The sequence below is a fragment of the Schistocerca piceifrons genome, chromosome 2 (assembly GCF_021461385.2).
Source record: "Schistocerca piceifrons isolate TAMUIC-IGC-003096 chromosome 2, iqSchPice1.1, whole genome shotgun sequence".
In the NCBI taxonomy this organism is placed as follows: domain Eukaryota; kingdom Metazoa; phylum Arthropoda; class Insecta; order Orthoptera; family Acrididae; genus Schistocerca; species Schistocerca piceifrons.
This window is the reverse complement of record NC_060139.1, coordinates 388327837-388341602: the sequence shown is the minus strand read 5'-3', so window position 1 is coordinate 388341602 and position 13766 is coordinate 388327837.

Here is a 13766-nt window from a genome sequence, read left to right as displayed (position 1 = left end):
ACTGTTCATCTTTAGCTGATCCTGTGAGGGAGGAAAAAGCACTGGAGAGTTTAGAAGAAAAAGGTGCCCAATGGGTGCAAATGAAGCAAACTTTTCTGACTGCTACCCTCAATTTCTGGCCCTATCTAGTCCATGAGTGTCTGGACACTAACTTTGGCAACACGAACAGCCTTTACATATCTCCCGTATTCCTGTGAGTTTTGTTCAATAGTTTTCTACTGCGGCACTCGACGATGGCTTCACGCTTTGTCCTCTTGACTTACAAACTAAAGTCATTGAGCATCTTTCTACGTATAGCCATATGCTTTGTCTTACACTTTATGCAGTAGTCTCTGTTTCTTTAGAAGCTTTTTTTACAATGACTGTATACAATTGAGGGTTCCTTCTAACATGAACTGTTTCCCTCGGTACGTATCTGTCATGTTCATGGTCAATTATTCTTCTAAATCTGAGCCACAGTTCTTCTATATTCTCCGCTCCAGCGCTAAACATTACTTGTTCCTGATTGAGAAACGACACATATATATCCTTTTGCTTGTTTTAGTTGTCGTTCGTACTTTGGTAATCATTGTTGCTACAACTTCCTCGTGGTCATTGATACCAGTCTCTTTGTGGATGCCCTGAAAGACGTCAGTTGCTGTTTGATCCAATATATTTCCATCGTGAGTGGCCATCCGAAAAATTTGTTCTAGATAGTTCTCAGAGAATGCATTTGATAATGTTTCGAAGGACGTCTTGTCAGGCCCATTACTTACAAAGCTGTAATTTTCCCAATTGATTGTTGAAAGATAAGAGTCTCCTCCGGTGATGACGGTATGGTTGAAGAACTTATTAGTGAACTTAGGTTTTCTCTAAAGTTTTCGGTTACATTTGCGGGTGAGTCTGATGGTCTATAGAAGGATCCGATTATAAGCTTATGTCCACTCTTGATACTCAGTTTTGTCCCTGCAATCTGACAAGGAGATAACCAGGTTTCTGTACCTTCTATTGTGCAGCTGCACTAATTATTAGGATCGGTTCAAACTCTGACTCTTTGTTGGAAATACTTCGGCAGTTAACTGCTACTATTTTAGTACTCTCGTCTGCAGGAGGCATTTCCTTGGTTCTTGTACTGACACTTCTGGGTCCTCCACAGCTATTATTATTTGCACTGGATGGGGAGTCCCTTTATCTAAAAGACCTTTGTGTGCTCCCAACGAGCAGTAATCTGCCTGGATGGCAGTTTCTGATGTGAAATGCACATCTGACTCATTTAAAGGCACCCTACAGTTCTCAACCTTATACCTCAAGTCCCTGGTTCAATCCTTCCACTCAACTCAGAATGAGAGGGACACAATCTGTTCTGGGGACAATGCTGCAATTTGAGAGTTTCGTTGAAACTCCGTGACGAAGTCTGGTCTTCTCAACATTCTGTGCCAGTCGCTGAAATGATCCAAGTTTGACCCAGGAACCCAGAGGACAGACACTGTTTGTTCCAACGCGCGCTACCATATGTAGTTGGTTGCACACTGTTCCCCCAGTGGCTGCCGGAATAGCCTCTTCAACGTGTTGAATGTGGCCTCCAGGCATATATACTAAGTACACGACGTGTTCCTTCCCAGCCCTCACTGCCATTTCCCTAAGGGCTACCATTAGTCGTCGTTCAAATGGCTCTAAGCACTATGGGACTTAACATCTGAGGCCATCAGTCCCCTAGACTTAGAACTACCTAAACCTAACTAACCTAAAGACATCACACACATCGATGCCCGAGGCAGAATTCGAACCTGCGACCGTAGCAGCAGCGCGGTTCCGGACTGAAGCGCCTAGAACCGCTTCCACAGCGGCCGGCTTAGGCGTCGTACATCTGATTACCGACGATGAATAGAGCTTACCCTTTTGCGTTTTCACCTCTTGACTCAGGACATGTTTCACGACAGATGTAGTGAGCCTCGGTGGCCCAGTAATGTCTCATCATTCCAAAACAGTGTTTATCCCCACTTATTCTTGAAAGAGAAGTGTCTTCGACATTGTATCTTGCAGCTGACTATCATAATATTTTTCTTCTGTTAGATCCTGTTCTATCCTCTACCAATCTGTGAAACCCAGCTAGCTCTATTCGTCTGCAAGACCCAACAGACAATAGATACGGGCTCCCACGTTGATGCCATGTTCCTTGATTACCGGGAGGCGTTCTTTACAGTTCCGCACTTCTGCCTAATGAACAAAATAAGAGCGTATAGAATATGAGCCCAGCTGTGTGACTGGACTGAAGAGTTAATAATGAACAGAACGGAGCATGTTGTTCACAACAGAGAGAAGTCTTCAGATCATAAAATAACTTCAGGCTGTGTTATAGGGCCAATACTTTTCATAATATAAGTGCGAGGAGCGTTCAATAAGTAATGCAACACCCCTTTTTTTCTGGAAGAAGGTTGGTTGTATTCAGGATTACAATATACCATATTATTCCACACTCTTTTGGCTGCAAAACTCTATTTTTCAACTTATTGTCCGTTCAGTGCGTTGGCCTAACGCCAACTTACTCCGGGGGGGGGGGGGGGTCTGTATACCCGCACGGTTCCACTCTACTGGTCGACGTCGGAGCCAACGTCTTGCTGAATGAATAACCTCCCAATTATCCACGTACTGCTTTCCTCGGAGTGCATCCTAGATTGGGACAAACAGAAGGCCCTTCGTTGCTCTTTGTGATCTTTTGTCAGTTGGCAAAGAGCCCAGCGGATACACGCCTTTGAGTACCCCAACTGGTGGACGCTTGTGTCAGACGTACAGTTGTGGAGCGAGGTGTCCTATTGTGATCGACCGACCACCTCGAAAGGGAGTGTCCTCACGTTTTAACATTGCAGGAGTCACAGCTGTGTGCAGCTAGCCGGCACTCGGGAGATCGGACAGGTTTTGGCGACCTTGTTGCCATGATGACAGACACCTCGCCCAACGACTCACCGTGGTTTTGTTCACTGCCAGGTCTCCGCGGACATTTTGCAAGCGCCTATGAGCATCTGCGACGCTTTGGTTTTCCGCCAAAAGAAACTGCTTGGAACGCACCTCCGCTATAGACCCCTTATTGAGGCTACGCACAGAGCCGCTACTTACTGGAGATTCATGAAACAGTAGTGGCTGAAGCGGTAGTGTTCCTCGACGCCCCACAATATATTCCTTACTTTTTCAATCGAAACCGGCCGAGAAAAGAATATGTTTCGTTAGTTATTGAACGCTCCTTGTAAATGAACTAGTGGATGATGTCTGAACTTACACGAGGCTTTTCGCGGATGATACTGTTGTGTATAGGGAAGTCCGTACGTTAGAAAATTATAGCAAAATGCAGAAAGACTTGCAGAGGATGGATACTTATTTCAGGGACTGGCGGTTGACCCTCAGTGTAAACACTTATTTCATATTGCGCATAAATAGTCAGAAAGAGCCTCTATTGAATGACTTGACGATTGTGGGACGATCACTGGAAGCAGTGACATCGATAAAATGTCTAGGACTATACGTACGGAGCGATCTGAAATGGAACGACTACATAAAATTAATCGAAGGCAAATACCAGACTGAGATTCACGGAAAGAATGCTCAGGAAGTGCAGTCCATCCGCAAAGGAGGCAGCTTGCAGAATCCTGGTTCGGCATGAACTTAAATATTGCTCGTTAGTCTGAGATTTGTGCCAGATAGTGTAATATTAACGTTACGAAAGCGTATGCCTTCATAGAAGTCAACCAATTTATCGCATCCTCCTACGTGCATTGCGCAAAATACCATGAGGATAGAATAAGAGATATTTGAGACCATATGGAGGCTTACCCTCAATCATTCTGTCTAGTGGCTAGCATTTCTGCCTCTGGAGCACAGGGTCCCGGGTTCGATTCCCGGCAGGGTTGGGGACTTTATCTGACAGGAGACTGGGTGTTTGTGTTGTCCTCATCATTTCATCTTCGTCATTCGTGACAGTGGCTAGATTGGGTTGCGTAAAAGTTGGACAGTGTAAAAATTGGCACTTTGTATTCGCGCTGATGACCGCACAGGTGAGCGCCCCACTAACCAAATATCATCATCATCAATCATTCTTCCCGCGAAACATTCGCGACTGGATCTGGAAAGGGTGCAAGTGACTTTGGTATATAAAGTACCCTCCGCCACGCATAAGAAGATGGCTTACGGAGTATAAATGTAAATGCAGCTATAATGTTTCTTGAATATCTCCACGAAGAAGCAATTAATTCTCTAGGCTGGTTTATGACTTGGCCAAAATATGAAGCCGCTATTTCTCGATTGTTAGAGGATGACACTGGTAGCCATTCACAGTACGTGATCCGTTAACCAGAGGTGTCATTAATGCTGTGTAGGTAGTCTGACATTACTGTATGTGCAAATGAATAGGCACCATGTAATAATTTTCTGCCATATGGATTTCATGTCAGATTACTTGAAGCATCTTTAGCGGCGAAGAGTGTTAATCCTGCACTACATGATCACTGCACGTGAATCTGGTGTTTAATATCTAGCGCTATTTGCACTCGTCAGCACAAGAATTTAACGGCATTTAGACTTCTCCACTACGTTAATGTATATACAAAAGTGAACATTATGCCCAGACTGGCCTCTGCAATGCAACGTCTACAAGCTACACCAAGAATGCATCGGTTTATTCCGACAATGTGACAGAATTTTCTGTTGCAACGACAAAAAAATCTGAAGCCAGTCCTGAAGACTTTGTGTTTATTAGTCATGACGCGTTTCTGAGACTTAGGTTTATCTTTTTGGGACGATCTTAGATTTTAGCCAGTCAGCATATCCCCAGTGACTGAACGTTTTGTATTTCACCCTGAGGAGCAAATACGACCTTGCTATCTGAGATCTTACACGAAATAGGTTCCCTATCCGACAACTAATCTGTTTAAATCAACTGACAGAACGATGTTCCGTGTTTGAGTCCAAAAGCACTATTAATTGCTAGTGTCTTTTTATTATTTTTTTAAAGTTATACGTATATTTGCTAGTTTGATACACATTGCATCTATTTCTCTACCTGTTTTTCAACCTTCATTCACTTAAACATTATAGTACATTTGACGCACTCATCTGTGCAATAAGTCATTCACCATCCTTGTCAGTGATTGGAAAAGAACTGGAAATTAATCCGAATAGGGCCTTTACGAAAATATTTCTCTGATACTATTACTCTACAACGTTCACCCGACCTAGGTAGCGCAGTGTTGAGGGTAACAGGACTAGTGTTCGGAGAGAGCGGGATTTTGCCCCAGCTGATTGGGTTACAACAGTGTACCTAAACCACTTCCAGCGAATGCTATACTGGTTCCTTCAAGGTGGCCACGGCCTGTGCTTTCACCTACATTTTCCGAAGGAAAGAAATACGAGTGAGGAATGGGGGTATGTCAGAGTATATCATGGGAATGGGGAACGGATGTATGTCAGAGAATATCATCAACGTAGCGGTCGGTACACGTGCAGCACAAGCGCAGAAGAACAAGGATCGGATGGGAAGACCATCGCAGGGTGTAGTTGAAGAAACGACTCTGACAATCACCTGAAGAAATGTAGAAAACCTCCGAAAACAATGACAGCTGGGCAGCAATATGAGACCCATTGTACTTGAGTTAACCACCGCGTATCAATAATTGCTCGACTTCCCTCGGACACCTTGTCCAGTTGAAATACTGCCGCGTCCCTAATAACTTGCGACAACGAACCGTTGTCTCCTGATGTGCAAAGCTTACACACTGAAGTGTAACCACAATTTGCCTTAATTACTTAGATTTATCGCAGACTGACCACTTGGACCTATGAGACACTGAAATTAGGTCACGGAAAAATCCACAGAATAACCAGATCTTGTTAAACGATAAAAGCCCACATAAAAAACTTTGTTCCAATTCGATAAGAAAACAGTATTACCTACTATTCCATACAGTCCAATGAATTACATTCCTGTAACGTAACTGAGGTCCTATAGCCTTGCGATAAGGAATTGAAGCACTTCGCTAGGAGAAAAACCTTCAGCTTGGATTTGAAAACCTGCTCTCTGTCAGTAACAAGGGTGAAAGCGTTTGAGTCTCGGTCCAGCATACAGTTCTAACCTTCCAGTAAGTTTCGTATTGTCGGCCGGAGTGGCCGTAGGGTTCTAGGCGCTACAGTCTGGAACCGAGCGACCGCTACGGTCGCAGGTTCGAATTCTGCCTCGGGCATGGATGTGTGTGATGTCCTTAGGTTAGTTAGGTTTAATTAGTTCCAAGTTCTAGGCGACTGATGACCTCAGGTCGCATAGTGCTCAGAGCCATTTTTTGAACCAAGTTTCGTATTAATAATGTTTGTTGCAGAATGCTACACTATTTTTTGAACAGTAGTCGAGGATCTGAGGAGATATTTTCAACGTAAAAAGAGGATTCTTCCGTCTTGTATTCAATGAATGAATGTTGCTATTCCCTTCAAACAACTTCTAATTTCAAGCAGAATTCCCAAAAACTGGTACACACCCTACAATGCAAGTCTAAAAACGCCGTCTTCTTTAAACAAAGACTTGCACGGGCTTCACTAATTAAAACCACTCGGTAGATCGCCTTTTAGTTGAAAATCTTCAATGTGTGCCCCAAAATATCATACATGTCATCAAGGAATTAAAGAATACAACGTAAATAATTTCCAGTGTTTCACCAGTACTGACTGTCGACAATATTCTACGTGAAGGTATCAACATTCAGCATGTCGTAAACCATCCATGAGAACTTGCCCTCTGTCGTCAGGCCCAGATATCTCTTGTTACCTGCTAAGTTAATCCTATCATCATTTTTAAAAAAAAGCTGAATGCCAGCACGAAAATAAGTGTGTGCAGTAATGTGGATATAAAGTGTTTTGTTGTACATAAGAATCAGCCCGCTAGTTGTGAACCAAGAAGTACTTCTCTCGACACCATTTTTTACGCAGTATGTTATGCGGATGAAGATTCACATTAACTTCAACTGCAGTTACCTGTCACAACTGAATGCAGATCATTGATGTGAATCAGGAAAGGAAATAGTATTTTATGAAATCTCTTGAGAAACACTTTGCGTTAAATTAATCTAGTCACTTCGAGAATGCCACATTCTGCTTCTCATTGCATGAAATTCACTGCCCATAAACGTACAACGTCTTATTTCGTTGTAAAATACACTGTGGTCCCTCTGTGGAAAGTCTTTGTGAAATAAAAAAATACACAATAGTTACAGTTTTTTGGTTTGACTGTTTGATTTGGGGGAGGGGACCAAACAGCGAGGTCATCGGTCCCATCAGATTAGGGAAGGATGGGGAAGGAAGTCGGCCGTGCCCTTCCAAAGGAACCATCCCGGCATTTTCCCGAAGCTATTTAGGGAGACTACAGTTTTTTGATCAAGGTCTTGAACAGTTCCTTGCATGAATAAATATACTCCTTGGCCAACTGAAGATTCATCTTTTGTGTATTGTCGCTGTGAATTGCTGGTGTTGCACCAGTTTTTGGCAACGAAACTTGCTGCCATCTTCAGGTAACTTATACAGACGGCATCACGTCCCGTTGCCGAAAATTCTTGCAGAACCAACGATTAACCCTGGTAGAACGTCCGAGAAAAAAATGAAATTACATATTCGCCGAGAAAATTATCTGAGCGTATATGAAGAACAATTACTAGTACAAAGCTGCAAACCAGTCAATAGACTGTGTGCACGGAAATAATTTCAAATCAACATCGTACCATCTGGATTTACATTTTACGTGATTTTCCTAAATCGTTTAAGTCGACACTGAGGGGATCGTTTGAAAAGGATACGGTCTTTCTCCTTCCTCATCTTTTTCAAAACCGAGCTTCTAAGGCGTCTCTCAAGAACTCTCCGTTGACGGGCCGTTAGACTCTAATATTGTTTTCTTTTCTTTCTTGTGTAGGTTTCTCACTATTGAATGTTTAAGTTCACCTGGGAAAAGAACTGTCTAGAAAGATGTGTTACACTAGTCACTAACTACACCGGTAATGCAGAGAGCACAAATCTTCACGGTGATCTCTATCTAATCATAATCATTTAAATTTCCCACACTTCAGAGACGTAATAATTGGCTCATTTTGTCTGGTGTCAGTCTCATGTACCTCCCTCACTTCTATCTCTATTAGAGTTGCGAACAGCAAAAATCTGTGTGATTTCCTTTCGTTGTTCAAGATGTCTGGACTCATTTTACTCGCAGCAGACAAGAAATCGTAACTAAAGCAGAGGCGTACTCATTCCTGTTAGGCAGGCAGGCAAGCTGAAGCACGTTATCATCAGAACGCGCAGTCTGCTTTACTCACATCCAAACTAAGCTACGCTTAACCCAAGCAGCCCACAGGAGTCTTGCTTGTCTGCTCGTCATCCCTCTGTGCTACGCTACGTAGCAGTTCATTCTGTTCGCTTTCATTGTAGTGTTTGTTGTAAGACTCGGACGTCGACGAAAAACCTTTCTTTACCCGAGTATGACAAGACGGAGCTCAATGAAATATGTATTTATTTTAGGTGATTGCAGGCCAGAAAATGATGGATTTTATTCTTCATTTGTTCCTTTCCGAGTATTTCGGCGTCATTTATTTCGATATGAATGGTTTTCTCTTTCAACTTCACCCTCTTTCGACTAGTACTGACTATTCTCATTCCGGATCATCGTCAGGTCGCCTCTAATACATGTTTTAGGTGGTAAGCAGGACAATTTCAAAAATTCGAGATCCCTTGTAGTAAGAACCTGAAGATGTCTACTACACCGCAACACCAACTAAAGTAAGGTTTTGGTAGTCTAATTACTGTAACTTTAGCGTGTTGCAGAAAAATCTGACCTCAGTTATAACAATTTTAATTACTTTTTTCAGGATTTGTATTGAAGCTTTGTTGAATTCATTCTAAGTGGCCAAAACAGTTCATTCCAAATTCTCCAAATGCATTTTAGCAAACACGAAGTTCGCTTCTCATATTATGTTATCTAAAAAGTATATGCCTGAAGAAGCTTTTCTTTCATACAAAGCCTTCTTCGCACTTCCTTGCATACCACCGGAATGTGGTTTCTAATATCCACTGAGCCATATTTTGACCTATTTAAATGAATGTTTGTCCTACGTTTAGGAAGCCTACATACTGCTACATAACCAAAAGCCTTGCCGTAGTGATAACAGCGGTTCCCGTCAGCTCACCGAAGTTAATCGCTGTCGGGCTGGGCTAACACTTGGATGGGTGACCATCCGGTCTGCCGAGCGCTGTTTGCAGCTAGGGTGCACTCAGCCCTTGTGAGGCAAACTGAGGACCTACTTGATTGAGAAGTAGCGGCTCCGGTCTCGTAAACTGACATACGGCTGGTAGAGCGGTGTGCTGACCACATGCCCTTCCATATCCGCATCCAGTAACGTCTCTGGGCTGAGAATGACACGGCGGCCAGTCGGTACGGTTAGGCTTTCCAAGGTCTGTTCGGACGGAGTCAAATATACTGCTAAATGGCATCAAGTCCTTAGCACATATGGCCACACACCTGTCAGACACTATGTGTCCGCCGGCCGAAGTGGCCGAGGGGTTCTAGGCGCTAAAGTGTGGAACCGCGCGTCCGCTGCGGTCCCAGGTTCGAATCCTGCCTCAGAGCCATTTGAACCATCAAATGGTCAAATGGCTCTAAGCACTATGGGACTTAACATCTGAGCTCATCAGTCCCCTAGACTTAGAACTACTTAAAAATAACTAACCTAAGGACATCACACACATCCATGCCCGAGGCACGATTCGTACCTGCGACCGCAGCAGCAGTGCGGTTCCGGACTGAAGCGCCTAGAACCGCTCGGCTACAGCGGCCGGCCAAGTTTGGTTTGCTCATTTAGCTGCTCCTACCGTTACGATGGTTGAGCTGCAGTGAAACTACTATGCAAACATGTACTGACGAGCCAAAACACTATGACCACCTCCTTAACAGCTTTTTAGGCCCCCTTTGTAACGCCATTACCACCGATTCTGCGTTTGATCGATTCTACAATTCGTTGGTAGATTTGTGGTGCTATGTGGTACCAGGCGTCTACGTGCAAGTCATGTAATCCCCATAAATAAATGGCTGCTGATTTGTGTACGCAGTAATGGCGCCCGATAGCGACCCAAATGGGAACCATCGGATTCACATCCGGCGAATTTGGTGGTCAAGACATTAACGAGATTTCACTATCATGCTCGTCGTACCATTGTAGCACGATTCTGGCTTCGAGACAGACACTTATGTTTCTGAAAGATGACTTCGCCGCCAGGAAAGACATCAAGCATCAAGGGATGCAGATGGTCCGCAGCTGACCTGGTGTCTTCAATTACTACCACAGGTCCCATGCAAGCGCAGGAGGATGTTTCCCACAGCATAATGATGGTCCCACCAGCCTACGTCCACTTCCCGAGCAGCCGTTTGCTTGGATTGTGGTATCGACAACTACGATGCCACGGCGTAGTTAAAAGTTCTTAGGTTGGCACTACGACACCGACATCGACGACAGCGCCCTCTAGCCGGCGCTGTGCAGCTCTACGAGCGCCGCTCCAGATTCTGCCCGTTTGATGCCGAGCAGACAACCAACCAACATTGTTTCATTTTCATAGTGGGCGAGCCACTACAGATTTTGCCTGTGTAACTTTCTGTGAGCTTTGATACAGCCGGCTTCGCACCTACGTGCTCTTCAGTGCGTAGTTAGGTATTCACGTTATTATGTATTCAAGTTATTATTGTTGTGAGATAGTAAAACCACCTTTAGCTTAAAAGCTGTAACGAGAGATTTTTACCTCACTTGCTCCTACTCGCTTCCTACATTCGGCCGACCCTTCAGTTTACAGGAGCAGACCCGCGCGCCGCCTTCCATGCGGGATACAGAATGGATGACGGCATTTCTGGAAACGACCATCGACCTGGTGTAGCATAAAGGTGATTCATTCGACGAGCCGACACATTTACTGTGATACACGGCCCAAACTAAGCACCCTACAATCATAACTGACGTTGTCGTTAGGCCAACATATGAACAAGCAAGAGTCGTCTGTTGCAGAGCGCCTTGTTCAACAGTGTGCGCTGAATGGTGTGCCCTGAAACACGTCCACCGGCATTAGGCTCTTTCGCTAGAGGTACCACAAATCGCCATCTATCCTACTTTACAGAGCGGACAAGCCTCCAAGCCCCACGTCCTGTGAAGAATCGTAGACTTCCAACCACTTAGCGCCTAGTGGTAGTTTCACTGCCCTTCTACCACTTTCCGTAGATGCTCACGACAATAACACGTGAACACTCGACCAGCTTCATCGGTTTGGAGAGACTCGTTCATAGGCTCTGCGTAATAATAATCTTCCCTTTGTCAAAATCGATTATCTCAGACGATTTCTCCAGTTGCAGTGTATATCCTCGCTAGGGTAGTCCCTCATACATCTTTGGTCGGCTTCCATTCTTTTCTTACTGCGTCACGTGCCTGATACGCCATCAGGGGGCATCCAGCTTCTCAGTGCCCAGTGGTCATAAAGTTTTGGCATAGCAGTGTATATCTGGTTGTTTGCAATCACGTAGCGCAACCTATTGTCAGATGTAGCACGCTGAACGGGTTGTAATAACAACGACTCTGTACTATTGTACGTATAAATAATTCTTTTCATCTGATTTTACGATAAACTTGTGTAATTGGTGTTCTGATTTCATTTCTTTTTGTTTCATGCTATTATGTTAAGAAAACTGTAAATAAGTTTCAATGTGAATATTAATGTTTATGTCAAATGCCAAGTAATATTGTAATAGAATTGAAATGTGACAAACGTTGAAACTGTTGTAAGATGTTTAAAATTGTAACTGTGCGTCTGGTCCATACGTAGGCAATGTGTTAGGATATGTAGAATGCAAAACCTTGGGTGAATACCCGGTCTGTCAGGGATCGGTAAAAGGTGGATAGCAGGAGAGCGCGGGAAAATGCGCGCGGGCACTGCACGGCACAACGAGCAAAGTAGTAGTTGGAGTTTAGCACTGGTTTGAGCAACACCTTCTGGAGCATGGAGGCTCTCCTGGAAGACATAGCTTCACTGAGCCTCGGGTATGCCGTTCCAACGCCCACACAGCATGGCAAAATTCCATAGGCACTAAATGGAAACGTATTGCTACGCTAAGAAGAATTAAAGTGCCGATACGTCAAATGCCATAGCTATGGTTGTATGTGTGCTCTGTGCCTCGCCATTTTGCCGCCCGCCAACCGCCGCATCGATACTAGCAGATTGAAACTTTTAGTATTGTATTCGTATGGATCAGAGAGTGAACTGTGTTGGTTTGGTGCAATAATAACCTAAATTTTACCAGGACTTTTCCATCATTTAATTATCCTCACAGCTAACCTAGACAGGGTCCTTTCCAAACGTTGTGCAATCCGAGTGTCCCGAAATGAAAATTAAAAATTGTGTTAATAATAATTGTTTGCAGAACTAGCTATATTAGAATGTTGTTTAAAGAAATGTTTTGTTAATGAACCAGTAAATGAATAGCGAAGGTCTAACGAAGTCGAAAGATAACTTTAGTATTGATATAGTAATGAAGTTTATTATTTCGAGGCAGATTTAAAGGCATTTAAATGAGCAGTAAATAAGATGAAAAGAGTAGTAACTTATATACTGGAAAGCTTGAATGAATAATAAATTCAGTAATCATTTTTTTAATACAGCGATCATAACAGTTTCAGGGTCCCCCCCTCATTCATTGGAATTCTGAAGTGTTCTAAATTCGTTTGACCAGCAAAAGTTAAAGTCAATATAAAAGTTAAAATTTATCAGTGTTTTATCTTTATCAAAATTGACATTTTGTGTGTGGCGTGAAAGTACAATTTCTAGGGTAACCTATGCCCGATTTTAATCAGGTTAATAGACAGTATAAAGTTTTGTAGTAAACATTATAGTGTAGTGTTATGTATTCATGATTTTCCATATCAGTACAAAACGTGAAACTATCAGTTCAATAAATTTTCTGGTGCTAAAATTCTACTGTATTATGCAGTGTTACAACTTGTTGGTTTGCATGAATACATACCAACTTGTACAGGGAAGAAACTCAGTTAATGCCTAATTAGGCTGGCGACTGTATTATTGTCACATTGGTAGCATCTTCTGGTTTGAAACTTTCTGGCAGATTAAAACTGTGTGCCCGACCGAGACTCGAACTCGGGACCTTTGTCTTTCGCGGGCAAGTGCTCTACCCTTGCCCGCGAAAGGCAAAGGTCCCGAGTTCGAGTCTCGGTCGGGCACACAGTTTTAATCTGCCAGGAAGTTTCATATCAGCGCACACTCCGCTGCAGAGTGTGAAACGTCCTCTTTTTAAAAATTATACAGGACTGTGCTTAAACTGACACACAATATTTTTAGCGCAACGCAATCTGACTTTCAAAAATCCCTACAAAAAAAATGGCCCTGACTAACATTAACCTATGCGTTTCACAAATCGCTTACCTCACAAAATCTTGGTTACTCGAACTACTGCAATACAGCAAGCGCCACTACTGCCAGCTAAATAAAAGATTCAAACTATGGAAGGCACTAACTACTGATAGGGATCTGTTCATGACAAATTTCAAAACTCCGCCATCTCTCTCCCCACATCCACCGCTGCTGGCGGCTCACCTCCAACTGCGCAACGCTACGCGCTGTTCACATCCAGCTGCTGCTGGCCAACACTACAATGGCAGACAACAATGCAAACTAGCTACAGACTTCACACAGCACAGCCAGTGATTTTTATACAGACCGCTACGTAA